This window comes from Lonchura striata, chromosome 2 (assembly GCF_050655825.1).
Source record: "Lonchura striata isolate lonStrDom1 chromosome 2, ASM5065582v1, whole genome shotgun sequence".
Taxonomy (NCBI): domain Eukaryota; kingdom Metazoa; phylum Chordata; class Aves; order Passeriformes; family Estrildidae; genus Lonchura; species Lonchura striata.
In genome coordinates this window covers 149211982-149228745 of record NC_140704.1, presented here as the reverse complement: position 1 = coordinate 149228745, position 16764 = coordinate 149211982, and the positions used below count along the sequence as shown (strand labels likewise).

At 43.9% G+C, this 16764-nt stretch overlaps 1 protein-coding gene across 3 annotated transcripts in view; it reads left to right on the top strand.

The window, feature by feature from the left end:
* The first annotated feature begins 7188 nt into the window (after positions 1-7188).
* ST3GAL1 (ST3 beta-galactoside alpha-2,3-sialyltransferase 1) overlaps positions 7189-16764 on the top strand; it is a 94257-nt gene continuing 84681 nt past the window's right edge. For 2 of the 3 annotated variants that reach the window (XM_085572581.1, XM_077781923.2), the window contains exon 1: positions 7688-7839. The gene's annotated coding sequence lies outside the window, so the exon portion shown is untranslated. Of the gene's footprint in view, positions 7322-7687; positions 7840-16764 lie in introns of those variants that run through there. The other variant, XM_021542387.4, reaches the window with a different exon arrangement.

The window sequence follows — 16764 nt, the reverse complement described above, 5'->3', positions numbered from 1 at the left end:
ACAATGTATTAAGCCTAGATGAATCACTCTCTGGTTTCATAAATATTTTTTTTTCCTATTTCTTAGCTGTAGGTTATTCTCTGAATACAGCACCTGTCTGGTTTACACTAAGACCATTTTCAAGTCTTTGAAATCTTTTTTCCAGAACTCATATCTAATCATTACATTCTTTAGTTTACACGACTTCACTCTTCTGCCATCAGGGACATGTACTCCAAAGTGACCTGTGATAACAAGATTTTCTCTAAACATTAATTCATTAGTATCAGATATAAAACAGCATTGCAGCTGACTTGGTGTTTCTTTAAGTAAAGCAACAGTAAAGTAAAGAATTCTGCTAGCTTTTGCATGCAGAAATAATGTGACATGAGCATTTTCTAGGCAACATCTGGGAAATTGATTTTTAAATATTTTTATTTTTTTTCTTTAGCAGCATTTCAGCTGGTATGTCCTGCACTGAGCTCCAAGCTGCTGGTTAACAGCAGATCTTCAGAATTATCCCTGCACAAGCATTCACCATCCCTCCTTGGAGGGATTCTGCTCATACCATTTATCCCTTCCCAGCCTATTTCAGCAGCTGGAATGGACTGAAAAGTCATTTTAACCTATATATCTGGCAAGAAAGCAAAAATGCACAAACTTTTCCATCCTACCTGTGTTATTATATTGCTTTTATGCCATTCAAAATAAATGCCTATCCATACTAAATTAAGCTGTATGAGTAACACCTGCCAGGTGTGTTTCAGTGTTTTATTCACAATTTTCTCTGGGGATGAAGCTCACCTGCAGTTACCATTTTGTGTTATTTGTGTTTAAGTTAATACAGAATGTACAGCCCCTGGTATGTGTGTGATGTCCTTTGAGGAAAAGAATTTGTCTTGAGAATTGCATGGTGGCACAGCTCATGTGCTTCTGTGATATTCAGAAGAGATGAAACTGTTAGCTGGTGCTGATCAGACAAGCACATAAGCCTGACTTTTAAAAGGTTCTTCTGTGTTACTATATTTATTTTGTTGGAGCCACAGAAAAATGCGTTCTTGTCAAAATGTGTCTTTAACAGGCTTTGCTTGCCATTCTTCTTGTGGGCTGGAAACTCAAACAGAAGCCTAATAAACACTTCAACCTAATCAACAACATTTATTTTCTGGGTCTAATTGCACCTTCTGGTTTATTCCTGACTGTCCTGGGGAAAAGCGAAATGAAATAAAATTACATAATGCTAATAACTTCCCAATCACTTAATGCACTTATTTTCAAGTCTGTACTTGGGAATAGATGGTACTCAAGGCACTGTGATATCCAGATGGCCAAAGGTAAATTAGGTTTATTTGACTTCTGTGATGTTCTGTAGGTGACATCTGAATTGCAAAGAAGGGCCATTTATGTAAGAGAGATTGAACATGCTACATTTTCTGTGAAACACACACAAAGTACACATGGCTGCCTCTCTCTGCCATGTAGTTACTTACCTTTATCCTCATTTTAGGTGCTTATGCCGTTTCTTCCTTCTGCAGTAAAATATTTTTGGACAATTATTTTGATATTGTTTTAATCTTCCTGTATCCTGACAGAGATTGAATCGTAAAATCATTAAGGTTGGAAAAGACCTCCAGGATCATCAAATCCAACCTTTGATCCTGCCCGCTAAGCCATATCATGAAGTGCCATACTAACTTTTTTCTTGAACACTTTCAAGGATGGTGATTCCACCCCTACCTGTGTTATGTTCTTTTTTCTATTTTCATATCCCATCAGTGCCTTTTTAATTTTTTTAAGTGTTTATTATTCCTCTCAGGCTTTATACTGTCCTTATAGCAAAACTTGCATTTATCCAAGAGTACAAAAGTGAAGAAGTATTTCATCGCACAGAGAGGTTTTTATGTGAGCTTGTGGGAGCTCCAGATTTGCTGAATATTTCTGCAAATCCGGCTTTTGGTGTTTACTGTGTGTTTTTATGTGCTGAAATACTGAAAGGTTTCTCTGACTTTCACAGACATTTATTGAGAGCAGATTGTACCAAATCACAACCTTTACGCATAGCCAATGCTTCTGTATACAGCACTAATGAGTCCTAGCAGGCAAAAACACATCTCTGTGTAATAGTTTGGCCTGACAAGAAATCTTCCTCTGATGTCACAGCTGTCTCTGATGTGGGCCTGCACCCTGGTCCTGCGAAGCAGAGGCTGCCACCACGGACTGTGTGTCAGTACCACAGAGCTCTTGCAACTTCTCACCATTTGGAGGATGTTGTTTATTGTTTCTCTTCTCTTTGCTCTTAATGCACCTCAGAGCCAGAGCCTGGCTGTGTGAAGCGTGGAGGCTGAGGATGTGATCTAAAATCCTGCTTTAAGCCTGTGCTCTTTCCACTTGCTTTTAGAAGACTCTGGAACAGGAAAGGCTGTTACAGTCCTGTGACGTCTGTCAGAAGTGTGGGGTGCGGTTTGCAAAAAAAAAAAAAATCAGTGAGAAAAACCAAGTCAGGCATGATAAAGCTGTGTGTCACTTATGCAAATCCTACAGCCATCAAATAACCTTATCAAGGTTGTCATCACCCTGTAAAAAGTGCTACTCCTGCAAGTTATACAAAGTAAGGGCAGTGACTCTTACACATTTGAATACAGATCACAATGAGCCTCTTCAGGGGAGGTGAGGTAGATACATATATATCACCTGTCATATGTACATAAATCATCTGTCTCTTCTGCCAATCACAACAAATAAGTTGTGCACAGTCCATCTGTGGTCAATCTTCTTAGATTCATACCTATAAATTTTGGAAGTATTTTATCTCTTTCACATCTAGTCATACTGATCAACTGGTGTGTTCTGTATGGTGTAAAATAAATACAAACCAAATACAAATCATTAACTAATATAAATATATAGATTACCAGTAGATATCTTTTAAAGGACACCACCTGTGTGGAGCTTAATCCTGACCTGGGGGCATAACCAGCAAGGTCAGTAATCACTCCTGGTGTGTTCACTGGGACAGGAGCTATCCAATGGCATTTTGGCCAGTGCAAAGAACAGTCCCATTCAACTCATTCAGAATGAGGGGGAGAAGATGGGGATGGGGTGTTAGTTGGCCACACTCCTGGATCCTCTCCTCTTTCCTCCCACTGGGAGCACAGTGCAGTGCTTAGCACATCTTTTAGAGCAAGCCAACCGTTTTTGAACGAAAATTTATTTACATAGGCAAGGAGAAATAGCTTCTTGGCAACTGTGTACATGCCAAATGCTGATTTTCTATTTTAACTTCTAGACACAATGGCAATTGGCTTGTTTGAAAGATGATGGATTATGAACTGAAGGGACAGCTAATGAGGGGGGAGCAAACAAGAGCCCAAATCTGCACTTCCCCTGTGCATTGCCTCGATTTACAGCTTGGTGAAACACTTGAAATTGTGTTTGGGCCAAAGAAGCTTTTGAAGTAACCAAACCAATTTAATTTTAGCTGCAAATATGGAGTAACTTTAAAATAGAAATGAAAACTGGACAATCCAGGAAAACAAGGAAGAATGTGGGAATCAGTCAATAAGGTTGAAACCCAAGCTGCCTTTGAGCATCTGCAGGGTAGGTGCCTCTTTCCCTTTCTTGTTGCAAGCAGTCAGGAAGGGACAAGAAATGAAATACATAAAAGGTTGTTATTCACCAGCAATTAGCTTTGCTTATTAAAACTGTTAAGAATTACTCAGATGGCATTCCTAGCACAATATTTAGGGAGTTAACAGGATATTGGCAAAAAAATGCTCCAGCCATCCTTCAAAAAATAACCCAAAGACAACGTTTCATGGCTCCTTCTCCAGCACCACCTGGGTCCATCCTTTTGGAGTCTTAGATCAAACAAATCACAGCTGATCTACCTCTACCTTGGGATGAGGTTTCTTAAGATGGGAGAGCCAGAGTTCTGCCCACATCTGGTTTAGCAGTGTGTGTAAGAGGAAAAAAGTGCTGCTATTTCTTCATTTCTCCTCTTTTCTGATCAGTGCTGGTGATAATGGTTTCCTTGTTATGGCTTGTAGACTCCAGCACACTGCTGTGTTGAAGCATAGGAGGGCTCAAATATAACTCTTAAATAAAAAAAGTTTTGGTTCCAGCACAGCATGTTTGCAAAATATCTACTGACAAGTCAAAAAGTGTTCCACATGGCCTGTAAAACATATGTTAAAAATTATGCATCATAGACCAGCTTTAAATTATTTATTTTTAATTCCTTCAGCCTTGAAGGGCCTTTAAACATTGACTACTGAGAAACAATCCTGCCACTGAGGGAACAGCTATAAAATAAAAAACTGGCTACCTAAAAATATACAGAAAAATGCTTTACCTAGGCACAGTTTCTGAATTTTAAAATATGACTAAAGGTCTGGATCCCCACTTGGTAAAAGCTGATACAACTCCTTTGAAGTCTGCATAACTATCCCCATCAGCAGCTGAAAGCCCTGGCCCAGACTTTAGAATAGATATAGTTTCTCTACATAAGATGACAAGCAAGATTTGCATGGTTAGTTCAAACTATTCCATATTCACTGAGCTGTTGAGGAAATACTGTCTGTGAAACAAATCCTGGATTCTTTCCCAAACCTATCTAAATGACACTTGCTAGTGAAATGCTACAGCATGAGGGGGATTGGATCCAGCGCGCTGGGCTGGACCCTGCTGTAATTCCAATGGCATTATCAGAGAGCACTCGTTACCTCCACGCTCCTTGGGGAGCATCAGGGAAGTTGAGAGCATCTGAAGGAACTGAGTGAGTGTAACACTGATATAAAAAGGATAAATAGGCTCCACACTTGCTGTTTCAGGTGGATTTGGTCTTGTTCTCTGCTCTTGGCTCAGGTGCTGGCTGAGACTTGCGGATCTTCTCCATGCTCTGCATTTCTCCATGCTACACCCCTGTCACTGTGTCATGCCTCCCTGAGGCATCTCTGGGGCAAACACACTCCTCTTCCACCTTGCTTCACAGAAGGGAGCCTTTCTGAGCAAACTCAACCACCATATCTCCTCCTTGCAACTTGTGACCAAGGTTGGTGTGGCTGGAGGGGTGCACCATATCCTACCTGTTGTGTGCTCCAAAAAAATGGTGCAGAGATGGGACTGAAAACACAGGAAAAAAATATATCTCACTCCCTTTCTTCAATCACAGAATCATAGAATAGTTTGGGTTGGAAGGGATCTTAAAGATCATCTCATCTCAACTCCCCTGCTATGGTCAAAGACACCTTCCACTAGATCAGGCTGCTCAAAGCCCCATCCAGCCTGGCTTGAACAGTGCCAGGGATGGGACATCCACAGCTTCTCTGGGCAACCTGTGCCAGTATCAACTTGATTAACTATTAATAATTAGGATATTCTTGGCTGCTGGGTTAAGCTTTCCTTGATACAACCTTGTGAAATTTTATATGCTGTATGATGATAAATCAGCTGTTTTATAAGATATTTTTTTTTCTGTTGAATACAGGGACAGACCAGGTGTGGTACAACAGGTAGTGAAATGCAGAGTGCTCAGACTCTTTCTCATAACTCTCTCACTCCATCCCTTCCCCAAGACATGCTTGGCAGAAATCCCCAAACCTGATGCACAACCTATTACTGGTGAGCTGTTCCCCAGAGATTCTTTGTCGTAAACAGTCCCAGTCACTCACTATTATTGTGAAGCAAATGGAGCACCAAATTCAACCAATTTGCCTGAAAGTATGAGAGCATCAAGGCAAAAAGGTAACAGAGACACTAACAGACAATCAAATTGGAGCTTCTCATCCCACCTCCAGCAAAGTGTCAGGCAGCTCCTGGGAAAAAGCACTGAACAGCTATTTAATAGACTGTTTCCACCACACAGTAATCCCTTGTATTGATACATTCCTCGTTAAAGAAGACTACTGTGCTTTTTTTTTTTTTTTTTTTTTTAATGCTCATTACTGTAGATTAAATCCCTTCCAAACCCTGTTTATGAAGGATATAACACTATGCTGCTCTTCAGGATCCCAGAGGAAGGATTCAGTGATGGGGTGAGTCCCTTGAAGGGCTTGTTTGGGCTTATGCTCCCTAAGCAGAAAGCTCAGGCTGTCACAGGTGCTCTCACCCACATGCAAATGTCTGCACAACGTGGTGCATGATGTGACACCGGTCTAAATCCACACTCCAGCTTTTACTAACATAACTCAATGGAAACAAGCTCAGTGGTGATTGATGAATTACAGCTCCTACATAGCACGTTACAGTTTTCACTGGAAGTACCTGGTGCTGGATTTAATAAGCCAGCAATGTGGGCAGTTTCAGTAACTAGATTAATCACCTGTAAACTCATCTGCTTCACAAAGGGAGCTGTGCATCGGCTGTCCAGGGTTACAGAACATGTTTTTAAGAGCTCAGGAATGCATTCTCCCCTCTGATATGTGCTGTGCATGTTCATAGTGCATATTTGCCTGCCTATGGGAGGGTGGAGGAGAGAGGATCAGAGATCATTTGCTTCTTTGGAGGTGCTATAATCCCCCCAGTTTTAGTCATAGTCCCAGTCTTTACACATCTCATGGCTCCAGTCTTTACACATTGACACTAAAAAAGCCAGCATTACGTTGTTGAATAGTTTTAGCAGACACTTTATCACTTCGGTGTATCTGTCTGGGGAATTCTTTAATTATGCTGCTTTCTTTTTAATTCTACAGTTTTTTATAGTCAACTTAGAAATGTCTGATGCTGGACAGAAAGAAGAGGGTTGAAGAACCTCTCCTGTAAAAACAGGCTAAGGGTGGAGATTGTTCAGCCCAGAGAAGAGAAGTCACAGGGGAGACCTTATAGCACTTTTCAGTATCTACAGGGGCTGCAAGCTGGAAATGTTTGTTTGTTTGTTTTCCCAAGGGAATGTAGTGATAGGATAAGGGGGAATGTCTTTAAAATTAAAGAGAATAGGTTAAATTAGAAATTTGAAAGACATTCTATCCTGTGAGGGTGGTGAGACAGGACCAAGTTGCCCAGATCAGTTGCAGATGACCCATCCATCAAAGTGTTCAAAACCCAGGCTGGATGGAGCTCTGAGCAACCTGTTCTAATACAAGGTGTCCTGTCCATAGTAGGGGGATCAAAACCAGATTGTCTTTAAGGTCCCTTCCAACCTAAACCATTCTATCGACTCTGCGCTATTTTTATTTTCTGCCCTAAGAAGCGCCGAATTTCTTTCCACTTTCCCTGCTGCGATCACCTTGGGGATCCACGCAGCTCAGTTTCCGACACAGCAGTTTGGCGAACACCGACATTCCTGGGAGGTGACTCTCTAGGGAGGACCCGACGAGAGCCGGATTTCATCCCGAGGGCGCTGGGGGTGAATCCGGGTTCGCATCGCACCTCTGCGCCGCACAGCCCCGCTCAGCGGCCGGGGGAGGCGATGGGAGGGGAACGGGGGTGAGATGGGGGTGAGCTGATGGGAGGGGAACGGGGGTGAGATGGGGGCGATGGGGGAGTGATGGAGCGGAGGGGGTGCTTGGGGAGTGGGATGGGGTTGATAAGGGGGAGATGGGGGTGATGGGGTGATGACGGGGGGATGATGAGGGGAGGCGGTGAGGGGAGGCGATGAGGGGGTGGTGGCGGGTGCGCCCCTCCCGGCCCGGCCCCGAGGAGGAGCCGGCGGGCCCCGCGCCTCCACGTGGCCGAGGGCGCGCTATATGAGCGGGCAGGAAGCGCCGGGGAGGGAGCGAGGGAGGGACGGGGCGCTCGGAGCGGCTCGGCGGGCAGGGCCGGCAGACAGACACACAGACAGCGCGGCGGCAGCAGCAGCCACACCAGCGGCAGTCCGTCCGTCCGGCCGGCCGGCCGTGGGGCTCGGCCGGCCCCGCTCCCGCCGTGAGTACCGCGGGACCCCGTCCCTCCCTCCCCGCTTACCTGCGCATCCCCCGCTCCCCGCCGCTGCGGAAGGCGCCGTGGGAGCCTCCCAGCCTCCCGACCCCTCGCTCGGCTGTTGTTGAGTTGTTGGGGTTTTTGAAAAATGATTTCTGTGGTTTAGAAGCAGGGCTAGCCCCGGCGCTGGCGGAGCTCGCAGCATCCCCCGGCGCTCCGGAGCGGGGAGGCTTCTCCCCATCCAGCCGGGGTTTCCCCACTGGAGGGAGGCAGAGGGGAGGCGGCGGGTGCCGGGGTGGGCTCTGGAGGAAGGGGCCACCTTCGGGCGATGCTCGGGGGGCGACAGCACCGGAGAAGCCTCCTGCGGATGCCCCGCGGGGACCAGCGGGAGGGACCAGCCCGGCGGAGACCCGCGCCCTGCCCGCTTTATGGTATTTCTTTCTCCCCTGGGTAGGCGGTGTGCCGAAGGAGTAAAGCCGGCGTTACTCCGTTAGAGGGCAAAAAGCAGGCTGGCTGTCTTAGGTATCTGCTCGTACACTCCTGCTTGCAGAATTAATTTCTAGAGGAGCAAAAATAACTACTCTTCGAGGTCAGCCGTTTGTGTTTATTGTACTTGGTGTATTTATCCCAGTAGCAAACATCCAACCCAGGTCCTTAGTGTGATTGTGTGTAGTTTCGGCACAAATGAAAACAAGCCAGTTAAAAAAAAAAAAAAAAAAAAGCCTTGATGTATATTTACTCATTTGAGGCACACAAGATTTTTCAACTCTTTGTAACGGCTTGACTTGTATGTATCCAATATACTGAAATAACTAATTCATGCAATTGTAAGTCTAAATTATATATTTGTCTGCTGGGCACATATGTTGAAGGAAAAACCTCCCTAATTATGGATCTTTCAGAGAGATTGGAAGGGTGACAAAGCCCTTGTAATCTTTTGGGTCAATTTTCATAAGCTCCAAAAGCTCTATTTGAAAAGGAAATTAAATTTCAAGGTACAAAAGGGACAGGAGATTCAAGGATATAAAAAAGAGTCTCTTATTCTGCTTTGATCTTGTCCTCAGGAGTTCATTTATTTTAGTGCTCTTCAGTGACACAAGTTAAAATGAAGAGTTGCCTTTAACTGGAGTCTTCCTGCCTCTTGGCATTTCGGGAGCTACTCAATTAGCAGCACACTTCTCCTGTACATTATTTACACAGCTTCAGCTGGAGGGGTGGCTCTGTGTGAAGCATCTGCTTGGAATGGCTTGTTACACCCACAGCATCCTGTGCCACCCATGCCAGCCTGTACCTTCCCCAGGACAGTGTGCTCAGCCCTCCTCAATGTCTCTGTCCCAGTCCAGAGCCGGTGGTGCTCTGCTCAGTGCCTCAACAGAGCTGCTCTGGTGTTTAGAGAAGTTGGGGGTGGCCCTGGGCTCCCTTTGCTGCTTGCAGCAGAGGCAGGATGTTATGTGCAGGGCACAGCTGTGCTTAAGGTCCTTTCTGGACCTATCTGGGAACCTGACAGTTTCTAATCTGCTTGAGAGCATGTCCGGGGGATAAAGGAGGGAATGGCTGGATGTGAATAAGAAGAATGAATTTGTTTATTAGTTAATAGCATGTGTTTTCTTGATTATCCTGGAAACAACAAAGCCCCAGCACAGGTCTGTGGTGAACTTGCTGCTCTGTTCCTCTGCTGATTTCTCACTTCATTTACTGTTTTGGTGCTGCTGTAGAGTAACATTTCTGTGTCAGGAGGTTTAAGTCCTGTGCCTCGACAAAGTCCCAGTCTATGGTTCTGCCAAACCAGCTTTTAAATTACCACTAAGTTTTTAAACTACAGTTCTGCTAATACACATTTATTTTACCTTTTTGCTGAGTAGTGTGTAGAAGCATTGTCTCTGAAAGTGCAAAAGAAGAGAGAAATTGCATTACTTATACTTTTGGCTCACTCACTTGGTGCACAATCTGATTCTGCAGAGGAGACAGCGAGTTGCTCTCTTTGTATGAATTTGTCACATATCCCGACCAGAAACAAACTTGAGACCTTCTTTGCAGTTTTTCTTCCAGACTTGATTATACTGCTAATGGTAATGGCCTCTCAACTGAGGAAGGTTGCTTTTCAAACTGAAAATAATTTTATGTAAGACTTGGTATGTACTTATCAATTTTCTTTTTTTGTTTATGTAAAACTGTGAGCAACTTGAGAGGAAATTAAGGTCATGCAGATGTCAGTTCCATCTTCTAGGTTATAAAAACATCTTTTATGTCAAGTGAGTTGCAAATGCTGCCTTTAAATGATAGTAGATATAAATTTTTACTCGGAACATCTTTTGCACCTATTTTCAAAAGTGTAGTGAAGCAGAAACCTGCTTTTAAAAAGCAAAGGAGAGAGAGCAAACTCAGCTCACAGCATATTTCAAGTGCTGTTAATCCCACCACCTGGTGGAGCTTTTCATGGCTCTGGCTGAGGGAACTTTGAAAAGGATGCATTTTTTGTCTTGTTTCTACACTGTCACATGCCACATGTAGAATTTCTTCAATTTTTTTCTTTTTCATACCAGACTTAATTAATTTTCTATGTCTTCTTTATCTTTTATACTTTGCAGAAGGCAAGCATAGGACTAATGGTGTCTCATCTGAAGCAGCAGATAGAGAAACTGGTGAAGTAGGGGGGTAAAGTTTTTGCCTACAATACTTCTTAAGTGAAAGAATTATTTTTAATAACTAGCCCCTCTGCCAAGATACTCTGGTGGAACTTTTCAGTGCAAGCCCAGTTAGCTTTGTATATATTTTATATAAATATTGCTATAAAATATTTTTATTTACTATAAAATACTTGCTGAACAGCCTGTATTCAATCAAGCTTACAAGGACCAGAAAGGCAGATATATTTTTGAACTGAACTGATATTCCTGATGTAGGTTTTTCCAAAACATGGGAATGAATTCTAGGAATTAAGGTGAAGTATGGTAGAGTTACTTTGCTCCCCTCTGCTAGTTTTGCCTGATTGCATCAAAGCCTGTCTGTTATGTTTACGGTGTGCCTCCTAACTGTTAAATGAAAATCTAACTCACAGGTATGCAAGCTGAAAGTAAACTGGAGTTATCTATCAGCTCACCATTCAGAGGAATTGCTTACAACAGTGAGAAAGCTCCTTGACCCATACAGACATTTCCTGTGCAAGACAAGCAGCCTTGCAGGCAAAATGCTGTTGTAAATGTTTGTGTTGCCCTTTTTACCACAGTAACTGTGGCAGAAGCCAACAGACCAGTGGAGGCTGTGGCCAGCCCAGGAATGTGGCAGCTCCCATCTGCCTCTCCTGTCCTGGCAGGAATGGCGAGCCTGGTGCCACTGGTGGGATGGACAGCTGCCCTTGCAGCCCACCCAGGGCACATCTGCATCCCTCTGTGGGCTAGCCTGGTGTCTGATTCACTGCCCAGCAGGCATCTGCTCTGTTCAGCCAGCATGTCTGCTCCAGGGAGCTGGGAATCTCCTACCAGGCTTCAGGGGTCTTGGCTTCTCAGCTGTAATCTCTCAGTGCTGCTTGAACAGCCCTGGACTATCTGTCCTTGTCTTCTGACACCTGCTGTTGTATTTGAGACTTCAGGAGGGTAGGTTTGGTGTCCAAGGTATCTTCAGTGGCACTTGAAATGTGTTTGGCAGCTGAACTGACCCTGTTGAAGCTGTGTGTGTTTTCTGAGCACAAACCTCTATCTTATGAAATAGATAACATTATCAACATAAGTGGTCTCTGTTCAGGATGTATGTCTGTTAGTTGCTCAAAGTTGTCATTTCTTGTGACCCCTCTTGTCCTGATAACTGCTCTGGGCTGACCTGAGCCTAAGTGAAGCTCTAGTGAGAGAAAGCATTAGGTGTGGCTGCACTAATTAACAGCAGCCACAGAGGAACTGCTGTCACTCTTCTGTCACCTTTTCCACTCTTACCCAACCTCCTCTTCCCACTGGTGCCAAGTGTCCCATGCTCTGTAAGTAGCAGTTGCTTTGTGTAAAATGTCCTATAAAACTTTGAAAAGCTTTAAGTCACAACCCCCTCAAGCTGTGAAATAGCTGTGGAATGTGGAAAATGGGGGGCCTTGACAGACATGGAGCTTTTTTAACAGAAACTTCCCCCACAGTATTGGCAGAAGCTTGTTCTGAAGCACGAGTTAAAATTAGGAATGTCATCAATTGTAAAGACTGTAGTAATTGTTAAAATACAATTCTGGGGGAAAGGAGGATGTAAAGCAATTCTTTCCTGGCTTTGCTTCACTTTGAACTGCCTGTGATTAAGTTGCTTCATCTGGTCTGACATGCACACTCTTCCTTGGGGAGAGGAAGATTTGTGTCCTGTGTACGAGATGACCAAACCTTTGAGCAGAGAGGAGTTGTGTTGTTTCTGGAAACCTGTTAACCTCATCAAGCCACATCTGCTTCTCTGGGCCAGTCCCACAGCTATTTCTGCCAAGCAATTGAAAGGTATCCTAAAATGAGAAAGACACAACATAAGTGATTGAAACCTAGTGAAAAATGTTTGAAGTGTAGCTGTCTTTCTCTTAGGACATAATCTCATTAGAACTTTTTTTGTTTGGTTTTTGTAGTACCTTTTCCATCTCTTTGGAAGTTTTTGTCCCAGCAGGTTTTCAGTGCAGGCTCAGCACTCTATAGCTTTCCATCTGAAAAGATTTGAAGGGAGGACAAGGAGGAATGGGGGACAGGTTAGAACCCACAAGATCCAAGCACAACATCTCCCACCTTGCTGGTGCCTGACAGAGGACTGCTGCTGGCATGGAGGCAGCCACACACACTCCAGCTATCCCCAAAACTGCTTTAGTGGACTCTTTAGCTGTCCTTTTGGAGGATGGTTCTGCAGAGTAAAAACTGGCACAGTGACACTGAGGTATTAAGTCTGATGCAATTTTAAAATGTCTCTGGACTATATAATTGCTACTGACATTTTTCCAGGAGCTGTGGAGTTTTGGATTTTTTTGTTGTTTTTAGAGCTTTGGTACACCAAAACAAAACAAAGGTTTTTCCTTTTAAAGGACACAGCATTATTTCTATGGGCTGGATCTTCAATCAAGAACTTAATCTTACTTATCTGAAATACTTCATGTGCTGACACATCACAGTGCTGTACCAGCTCAAAAAAGAAATCTAATTCTATCAAATCTGCCAACTCAGTTAATATGACCCTGCCAGGGAAGCATAAGGCATCACCTCCAGTTCTTTTAGGAAGGTATCAGATTCCCACTGCCAGCTCAAATTCAAAGCACAGTGCATGTGGCCAGGTTTGGATTAAAAAAAAAAAAAAATCTAAGGTGCTTCTTGCATCCTGGCATGCAAAACTACTGATCAAATTGGAAAATGTAATCTGAATATTTGGGTTGAAACATAGCAGTCTGAGTCCTACAGACAGTCCTTTGGGATTAGTCTTGAAGCAGAGACCTGTGTTACCCCACCCTGAGACTTCTACAAACTCCTGTGTAAAGAGCATGGTGTAGGGCTGCCTGCAACTTGACTCAGAGCTGACCTGAAAGTTTTTGTCTCTTTTTGACACTCTGGAGTGCATCCAAAGCTGCCAGGGTGTGATAAGGACACTCATGCTTGTATCTGAAATTCCTTTAGCCTGATGGGATATGGTGATGCCTTCTATGGAACCCGCAGCTTGCATTACTGCAAGACTTTGCCTGGAAATGCAGTTGTTCTGTGCATCTAATGCTTTCTCTTACTAGAGCTTCACTTAAATCAGTTCATGTAAATTTATGACTTAGATTTTTTGGTGACATCACTGAGAAAAACACTCATTTACATTGAATTCAAGCAATTTTTAGTAAAGCAAAGGCAGGTCGAAATAATTATGGTTTTGAGAAAGTGATGCATTGTTGCTTTTAGATTTACTTTGTCTTAATTCCAGGTCCATTTCAAACCTCTCAGGATGTCAAAATCACTCATTTTGAAAGAACCAAGTTTGCCTTCAGAGATGTCAGAATGATTCCTCTGAATTTGATGTGACCTGCATTGTCACAGTTTGTCAGCCAATGGCAATACTGATATTATAGCTGAATCTGGGGTTTTGATTCTTTTCTCTTTTAAACTATTTTTGTAGTGAAGTTATTATTCTTCAGAAGATTTACCCTGTTTATCTCTTCAGAGACAATTCAATATAGTTCAAGTAAGAAAATGATGTCTCCTGTTTCTAAGTCTAGTGCTTATTAGAAGAATTAGAGGTCTTTCTTCTTGATCTCTTCTATTTTCAGCTCCTGTAGCCTCTGCTTTTCCCCTTCAGTTAAAATCTGCCTTTATAAAGAAGCATTGAGTTTATGATCAGGTCTTCTGTGGCTTCACTTTGACTGTTAAAACAGATCTGCTTCTCTTCTCAAGTAGCTGGCTTGATTCTAGCCTAAAAATTTAACCTGAGAAGTGAAAATGAACTTCTGCTTGCCCACTATCAAATGTTCAGCTTCATACTTCAGACTCTAACACTGAGGGCTACCTAATATCTCCAGGGGATCAAGCAGTAGCACTGGTGAGAACACAAAGCAGGTAGATACTAAATTTGCAGGCAGGACATTGGTGCACATCCAGCAGCTGAGAATGGCACAGCCACTGGAACTGTGCCAGTTATCATGGAATCATAGAACATCCTTGGTTGGAAGGGACACACATGGGTCATGGAACCGGCCCTGTGCAGGACATCCCAAGAATCCCACCTGTGCCTGAGAGTGATGTCCAAATGCTTCTTGAGCTCTGTCAGCCTTGGTGTTGCAATTACTGCCCTGGGGAGCCTGGTCCAGTGCTCAGCCACTCCCTGGGGGGAGAACCTTTTCCTGGTATCCAACCTAAACCTCCCCTGGTGCAGCTTCAGGCCATTCTGTCAGTGCTGTCCCTGATCACCTGAGAGAAGAGATCAGTGCCAGCCCCTCCTCTTCCCCTCAAGGCTGGACAAACCAAGTGACCTCAGCTGCTCCTCATGGCCACTCCTCAAGGCCCTTCACAGTCTTAATAGCTCTCCGTTGGACACTTCCTAATATTTTTCTCTATTTCTTGTGTTATGTTGCTGTTGTGATGTTACAATGAAGTTCTGTCTTGTGCTCTGGAGACTCTGCTGTAATGGCAACATAGAAACACGAGAACTGCATTACCCTTTGTAAAATATTAGGAGTTAAACAGACCCTTGCAAAAACTTCTCTTGCTTAGAAAGGCAATATTGAAGTGTAAACTGGCTCTTACAAAATATCATATGGAAACCAAAATCGTCTTTTCTGGTGCTAGGAGGAGGAAAACTTGGGAGGGCAGTCTGAGGATGCTTTATAAGTTTGGTACAAGGCATCTCCCTTCTCTTGGGCTGACAGAAATGTCTATGGTGTGGCTTGCTGGTGTAAGTGGGGAGTCTGCAGTGGATTCGTGGAGAAAATCTGGGCAGGGGACACAGTGGGGGGGTCAGGATATGGCTTTGCTTCAAGATTGTAGCTATAGGCAAAAAGACATCAGCTCCACCAAGGTTATTCTGATGTCTGCAATGTGGTGATATGAAGTGCCCGTGGAAATACCAAGTGTGTGTGAGATACTGAGAACTTCTTCAGAGCTTCAGGAGGGGTTTTCTAGTTTCATTTCCATTTCTCTCCTTCCTGAGTAGGTACTGAAATGTTCTTTAGTCCTGCTCTTCAGGATTTTTTCCCTGTCATGCTTTAAACCCCCAAAGAGCAGCCAACTGTCACAGCCACTCTCACATTCCCTGCAGTGCAGTGGGAGAGAGCTGGAAGGGTAAAAGTGAAAAACTCACAGGTTGAGACAAATTTAATATGTAAAGCATAAGCTGCACATGGCCAGCAAAGCAAACTAAGGAATTCATTCATCACTTCCCATGGGCAGGCAGTTGTTCAGCCATCCCCAGGAAAGCAGGGCTCCAGCTCACATAATGGCAAATGGGAAGATAAATTCCATCACTCTAAGGTGTCCCTTTTCCTTCTTCTGCTCCCATCTTCGTATGCTGGTCATGGTGTGACCTTGGGTCAGTTGGGGTCAGCTGTCCTGGCTGTGTCCTCTTTCAGTTCCTTGTGCACCCCAAACCACCTTGCTAGTGGAGTAGGGTGAGGAGCAGAAAAAGCCTTGGCTTTGCGTAAGCTCTGCTCAGCAATAATGAAAACATGCCTGTGTTATCAACAGTGCACCCAGCACAAATCTAAAACACAGCCCCATACCAGCTACTGGGAAGAAAATTAACTACCCCAGCCAAAACCAGCAGAGTCATTCTTTTGCACATTCTTCCTCTCATCCGTTCTTTTTCCACAAATTCTCCTTGTTTGAAGAAAACAAACTATTCCTGCAGCTTCCAGCAACCCCCTTCCTCCCCCAGGCTTTGTTCTCTGCATGCCAGGATCCGAGTGAACCAAGACAGCAGGAGAGCCAGGGACACTTAAACTTTGCATCTGAGGACAAGTGTGTGGTGTTGGAGGACACACTTATGGCTGAGAACTTGGAGTCAAGTCCTGTCCCCTCTCAGCTCCCTGCTCCAGACTGCAAAGGACATTATTTCAGTTTCCTGGAGGTTGACTTCAGCCTGTGAAGTGGTTGGAGATTCCAGTAAAGATGTAAACACTGCCCTTTTTGACCAGCAGCTTGATTTTTGAACTACAAAAGTAAAGGGAAATGTACCACATGGAGAAAAGAGCTTTAGGGAAGGAAGGGATTCACTCTCTGCCACTCCATTGAGCGGTGCAATCATCAAAGATGTGCAAAAGCACAGCTGATGCAATATAAATCATCTATATTTCTGTTTTGTTTACTACAATGAGGTTATCACCATAGTGCTACAAGGATTGTGCAGGTTGGTGCTTTATCCATGTGGCTGTTCATGAACTGCTTTTGCTTGCCTGGATCCTAAGAGCTTACAGTGGAACAGCGTCATTAACTCACTGTGGCTGTCACAGCAGATTTTCTGCTAAAAATA